The sequence below is a fragment of the Lycium barbarum genome, chromosome 9, assembly GCF_019175385.1.
Source record: "Lycium barbarum isolate Lr01 chromosome 9, ASM1917538v2, whole genome shotgun sequence".
Classification (NCBI taxonomy): Eukaryota; Viridiplantae; Streptophyta; class Magnoliopsida; order Solanales; family Solanaceae; genus Lycium; species Lycium barbarum.
This window is the reverse complement of record NC_083345.1, coordinates 3115183-3122142: the sequence shown is the minus strand read 5'-3', so window position 1 is coordinate 3122142 and position 6960 is coordinate 3115183. Positions and strand designations below refer to the sequence as shown.

General features: G+C 32.4%; 1 pseudogene; it reads right to left on the bottom strand.

The window, feature by feature from the left end:
- Positions 1-814: 814 nt before the first annotated feature.
- Positions 815-6046, bottom strand: LOC132608803 (sesquiterpene synthase 14b-like; annotated as a pseudogene).
- Positions 6047-6960: the final 914 nt, after the last annotated feature.

Below are 6960 nucleotides of genomic sequence, written 5' to 3'. Positions count from 1 at the left end.
TGAAATTTCTTGCACTAGCATAATCATCAATAAGAATTAATTTGCACAAATTAAATTGATCTTTAAAGTACAAGTTCAAGAGTAGTTGATTTATCCTTCATCGAATGGGTGATTTTTATTACAAAATGTCCAAGTCTACTAAGTGTCATCGCTTTGTCCCTTAAAGTGAAATGATATGAAGCAGAGGGTTATTGCTTCATGTTGAAGTCATGCTATTCATAAAAGTGTGCACTTCAAACGATGACAAGCAACGTGATCAAAATTTAGGAGGGAAGCGTTCTTTGGATCTCAACTTTGAGAATTGGATTGATATCAGCATTATTATATTAGAGATATTGAAATAAGTTATTTTAATTTCTATTTGATCATTACAGTACTATATTTGTAAGATTTGTATGTTGCGATAAGTGCGCAAGCCTCCACTTCTCTGTTCATCTTGGTCCAAATATAGTTCTACCTTTTTATCCAAGTGAACCGACCCTGTAGTTAAAAATTAAATCATTTATATATGTAATGCATATCACCTTTCAACCAACACATATTTGCTTTCAATTTGTTCAATTTCATTAATTTCCTTTATTAGCTTTCATTAGGTTCCTAATAATATTGGAAAAAAGCTTACCCGGGATATTTTCACCAAACCATACTAATTACCGTAGTTCAGTGACAATTGCGATGAGAATATGTTGATATTAACTATTTTATAGTGATAACTATGTTTGTGAAGACATTAGACGTGTTATGTATCTATTGGGTTAGTGTGAAATACCCGGTCAATACGACTTCATTGAAGACAACACAGACTCTCTTCCTTTATAAGCTCAAGATAATTTATTCTCAAACATTACTGCAAATCAACACACAATTTTTCGTCAATCACTCAGTAATAGAAGTAGTTATGTTATATCCAATGTTTTAGAACTACATTTTTGCTCCTATTTATCCTCAAACATTGACAGGTTCAACAAATAACAGGGTAATCTTGTCTTTAAATTCGCTTTGAGCCGTCGCGAAATCATTTTCTTCAAAAATGTATGCCAGGCGCGCAATATTGATAACCAGTTCGAGGACAAACGTTGGTACTTCAGGAGTCAAAAAGAGGAAGTCTGTGTTCATGTCTTTCCATGCATTTGTGATTCTCTTCTCAGCCTCAACATTTGCCTCTTGCTTTGAAGCTCCATATTCTTTCATGTAGCATTCAATAAATGAAGCTATATGCTGTCTTTGTTGTTCGAACTGCACCCAATAAATTTCAATATGTTTAGATAAAATGGTCACACAATTCAATATGAGGGGCCGTTTTCAGAATATAATTAAGTAAATAAAAGTGAATTATTTCTGATAACTTAAAGCTTTTAGATGAGATTAATGGTCACACGATTCAATAAATACAGTATAATACTTACATCATGTCCAATAATATCGCCCTTTAATCTGTTGATTGCTGATGATGCTCGAAGAACCAAAGGCTCATTGATCACCCATTCAAAAGTCTCTTTGGCTATAGATTCCTCCATAAGACTCAAGGAAGTTGTTGCAACCATCATACAGGTAGTAGTTACATTTGCATTCTTCATGTACTCCTCACTATTTGGAATCTAGCCAGCATTTAACCATTGTGCTTCCTTGAAAAAAGCTCTAGCCAACTTTTTCATCTAAGAAGGTGAATAAAACAAAAATGTAGAATTAGATAATGTAAAAAACATTATTAAGCAAATAAAAATTGTGTTCTTTCCACTTTAAGCTATTGTAAATAAAAATTAGTGTGCTTGGCACATGAAAAAGAATCTTGCGTCCATCTTTATGACAGACTTATCCGTTTTTAGTCCATCACTTTGTGACATGCTTAATTTTTATTACGTCCAATGTTTTGAGACCGATCAGCAAAATCCATCTCTAATTGAGACGGAAATTATATTCCATCACGAATCCATCACAAATTAATAATTTTGTGGAGTTATTTTGCATTACAAAGATTTTGCAACAAGCGAATGTTGGGCGGACAAAAATTTGTCATAAATCTGTCACAAAGTCAAATTTGAGATGAAATTGTGACCATGAGAACTAGATGACATTGAAGGCATAAGTGAGTAAAATAAACTTGTGCCCTCTCTAATTATAGTTTTATGTTTTTAGAGGAGATGATCATTCAATTCTTTGTAAGTATGTTAAGGTTTGATTCAACGAAATGAAGCTTAGGGAGCTTACCTCATATTTGGCATAGTACAGACGATCCAATTTACCTTCTCTGATCATTTTTTCTTCTATTTGAGTATAAATGTCTACCAGTGCTTGATAAGTAGGTCTCAGACTGGGCGGTACCGAATCAATCGCACTAATGTTGCATCTGTACGTTAAGGGTTTGAACCACAATTACAATGCTAAATTTTCACATTTCTATACAAATTATCTCATAGTAGTAAATGTAGTTGACGCATGTTTTTTTCTTAGTCATCAATGATAAAATTAAAAGAGCGATTATGTTTTAGACAGTAAAAACTTACCCGCACTTATCGATTGCATAAGTGAAAGGCACAAGTTCATCAAAAGTTGCAAAAGCATCATAGGTGTCATCAATAACCGTGTATATGGTGAGTACTTTCGTCATCATTTCTCTTGCACGACTATATTGAGGCTCAAAGTATATTCCTACTGTATAAAAGTGACACTCCACTAATCTATCTCTTGCATATGGAAATTTCTCCTCAAAATTCAGATCTTTCCACCACCTATAGAATAAGGGTATCGGTTAATTTTGCAAGTCTATCTCATTACACGAAGTATATGTACTAAAGGTGACCCTATTTGAAAGTAATCCGCCCAAGTTAAACGGATTGGGTCATGAATCTGTTTGTTGTCTTGATCCGATGATTAAATACAAAATGACCCATCAAACTAGTGGGGCAAAACGGGTCAAAATAGTATAAATCGAACCCAAATATACACAATTAAGTTTGAAGATTGTGAATTATGTACATTTCGAAGATCAACTTAGGCTAATACTTTAAGAAATACATCAGCTTTCACATTTTCTTTAAATAGTAAAAGATAGAGAGGAGAAGAGGTTTGTCGTATCGGGCGAGTTGAATTATGACCATTTATTCGAGCAAAGAAAATTTTGAGTCCATTGGACCATGTTTATTGATTTGACCCATTATGACTGACGCAATCGGCCCATATGTTATACCATATTCATGTGAATGAAGAGGATAAGATTAGTGTATGTACCTTGTAAGCTCGCCAAGCTCTTTTTGGTGCACCTTTTGCACAATATTAAAATCAATTTTTGCAAATTTCAAAAGCAAATCATTATGTGATTCAATGTTCTCATAAATACTTATGTATTTTCTTGCTGTCATCCTTGGTAGATTTGTATGAATGGGCTGGCATAAGGCTTCACTAAGTTGGGCCTTGAGCGAGTTGCTCATTTTAGGGACGATGGACTCGAGATGAGTGATGGTAAAACTTAAAGCTTCTTCAAGAATCTCTTCCCCATGTACTCTTAGATGTGCTGCTTCGTATAAACTTAATAATCCTTGGACGTCTTTAGTAAGATTTTCCTTGAACTTTCCGTCCTGGTTAGTGAATTTTTTGAACACATCTGAAAGAGTAGGTAATGACTCTTTTAGTACAAGGACAAAATCAAGATTAGCTAGTGAATACGATAATCGATATATGTTTTTGTTCTTCCTTTTTAATATGATGATAATGTTCGAGTCGTCTTACACAAATATTTAAAATGTCAACAACAAAAATTTCATAAAGCACAAATCTATATTGAAGTTAAAACGCGATGGTTTATATTGTTCGCTATGTAAGAGAAAGCATATTCAACTATGAAATATTGGATTTTGTTATTTCATCAACAACATCATCATCAAATTGTTTCTTTCCACATGTTGTATGTTTATAATGAAATTCAAGTTCACTCATATCTGACTACCTCAACCACATTTCCAAAAGAAAAGTACTATATAACCTAACACTGTAAGAAAAATTATACTAGTCTTGTGGCTAGGTAATAAGGATTATACGTAATAAGGATTAGACATTCTTCAAAAATTAATGTCCTCTTGAAGTATTTCATGTTGAAAATATAAGAGTCAACAAAAGTGCACCCTCTTAAACAATTTAAACTATTGGATTTGATGATCACACACTTGAACTGTACCTGAAGATACGTAATGTCTGTGTTGTCTCATTAGTCGAAAACGGAGAGCAACAACATAAAGATCGTCATCATTCTCACTCTGTTCCGACTCATAAAAGATGTTCTGAATGGATGTTTCAATCTCATTTTTGAAATGATATGCCACTCCCAATCGTTGGATTGCATCAATCAATTCTATTTTGTGCGTACTATTATCAGGAGTTTCCACTAACATTTGCCTGACTTTTTCTTTTAGCTCTTCAAGTTCAACTTTTTCTTGAGTACTAATTTCCTGCACGAAGAATATAATTATGCATTACTATTACTTGACTACCTAGCTTTAGACAAAATAGCTGCAAATGCAATGCCATATTTGACTTTTGTCTCGTTTTTTTTCTCCTACAAAATATTTATGACACTAAGGGGTGGTTTAGTCGGGAAGATTGAAAAAATAATTCCACCATATATAAAAGAGATAAGGGTCAAAAACACACCTAAACTATCACTTTTTTTTGTGTGTGTGTGTGTTTCATACCTGAACTATTCGAAGTGAGCAAAACACACCTAAACTATCACTATATAGTTAGCAAAATACACCTGAACGCTGACTAGACTAAAACTTTGACCTCAATCACTAAATACGCGTGAAGCAAAATTTTATTAAAAGATTTCGTCCATTTGGCATATGAAACTGCTATATATTTGCCGACTCATTATTATTTTTATTTTTTAAAAAATTTCCAATTAATTCTTTAAAACCCTAAGCTCTCCCCTTTCTTCTTCATCATTTCTCAACATTTTTCTTCATTTCTTCTTCTCCTGTGCAGATTTTTTCATTTATTTCTTCTTCATTATCAACCTTGTTCTTCATTTTTTTCTTCTATAAGGGCTAATAAGATTTTCTTCTCCTCTTTGTTTCCCTTTATCTTCTTGGGGGAAATTGGAGCTTAATGGGGGAAAGCAAGACACCAACCACGGCAGAGACGAGACTACTGTAGGAGAAGAAGAGAATCTCCGGTAAGAATTTTAGAAACGGTGAGACCCATTAAATTTTTACAATGACCGTGTTCTCTAATTTTACCCAAATATATTACCCCTTAACTTTTCAACTTTTATTTATCCATGTGGAATTAACTTCTGCCACGGTGGAATTATTTGTCCATGTGGTACTATTTTTAAACCAAAAAAGAGAGTGCAGTACACACACCATCATATATAAGGTCAGCTATGTTTTGTTAACTATATAATGATAGTTTAGGTGTGTTTCGCTCACTTAGGATAGTTCAAGTATGAAACAAAAAAAAAAAAAATTAGGTGTGTTTTTAAACCTTATCTCTATATAAAATAATACTACTACTATTATATACGTTGGATTAGAGGAATTAGGAAATATATCGTTGCGTGTTCATGACCCGAACTAACCAGTACATCCAAAACCCCGTTTTGTAACAAAATTGACAATATATAGTTTAAACTCATTTAGGAAAAGAATTATTTAAGCAATTTAAAGTTAAAACTCAAATTTCGACACTGCTTTGTAAAAATCCTACGTACGACAAAGATTTTAAAGTATATAAGTATATATGTATATGTCATACAGTGAGTTGAGGAGTGTAGGAGAGGAAATATTCTCCCCAAACTGTTGAGTGAAAATTTGCCAATGGACGTGTAGCAGTACTAGGAGAATCAACCATTGCTCCACTCATCTTTAATTTACTCATATTTTGCTCTCTGCCTATTTTTCCTAGAGGGACATACGAGTGTGTATTTTTTACTGTGAGTTTAGTATTGTTGGGGAGAAAATGATTTCCCCAAACAATTGATTGAATATTTCCCAGGTGACAACAGCTCAGAGAAGAAACCATTTTTTTCTTTTTCTCTTTCTAAAATTGTTTTTAATCTGGTGAGATTTGATGGTTATATGGTGAAGTATTTATAGTGCAATTGAGACGGGTGAAAAAAAAAAAAAAAAAGTTGAAAGGTAGCTCTAAACGTGTGATCACTTATTGCCCATGCATATAATGTATAGTACTAATTTTGTACTACGTAAGACTGAGATATCTTACAAGACTTACGTGGAGTTACTGTATGGTGAGTTTAAGTAATACTCCTGTGTAAATAAATAATTTTAAACCGTCCAAATAAAATTGATATGTAAACCTTCTCAAAATAGAATTTAAAATCTTAAAAATAAAATATATTATTTGTTACAACAAGTGAAAGTAATTTGATTGTGTAAATATTATTTACATTGATAATGTATATTCTCTCCCTTCGTTTCAATTTGTTTGTCTGTTTGACTTGGTATGGAGTTTTAAAAAGTAAAAAAAAAAAAAAAAAAAAAAACTTTGAAATCTTATGATATCTTAAACTATAGATGTGCTTAATATACCAAAATTATCATTCAATTGCGTGATTCTAAACATACTATATGAAATATTGAAATTAAAGATTTAAAAAAAAAACATTTTTTTAAGACTAAAAAGAAAACGGAAAAGAAAATCACGACGACCGAATTGAAACAAATGGAATTGTAATGATGACGTAGATTTATATCCGTCATTTTGCTTACGTGGATTTATGTCCGTCATTTTGTCGTGCTGTGTGAAATTGCTCAACGTACTCTTAATCTTCTAATCATGAAATCAGTCAACTTCTAATTAGAAGATTAAGTTTTCTGACTACAATGTAGTACTTCTTGCTCTTCTAATCATGACTACGTGATGAATGCCCGTGCTAGCACGGACCCAATATAAAAAATAGTATTACATTTTTTTTTAATATATTTAAAAAAGAATGATATATTTTTA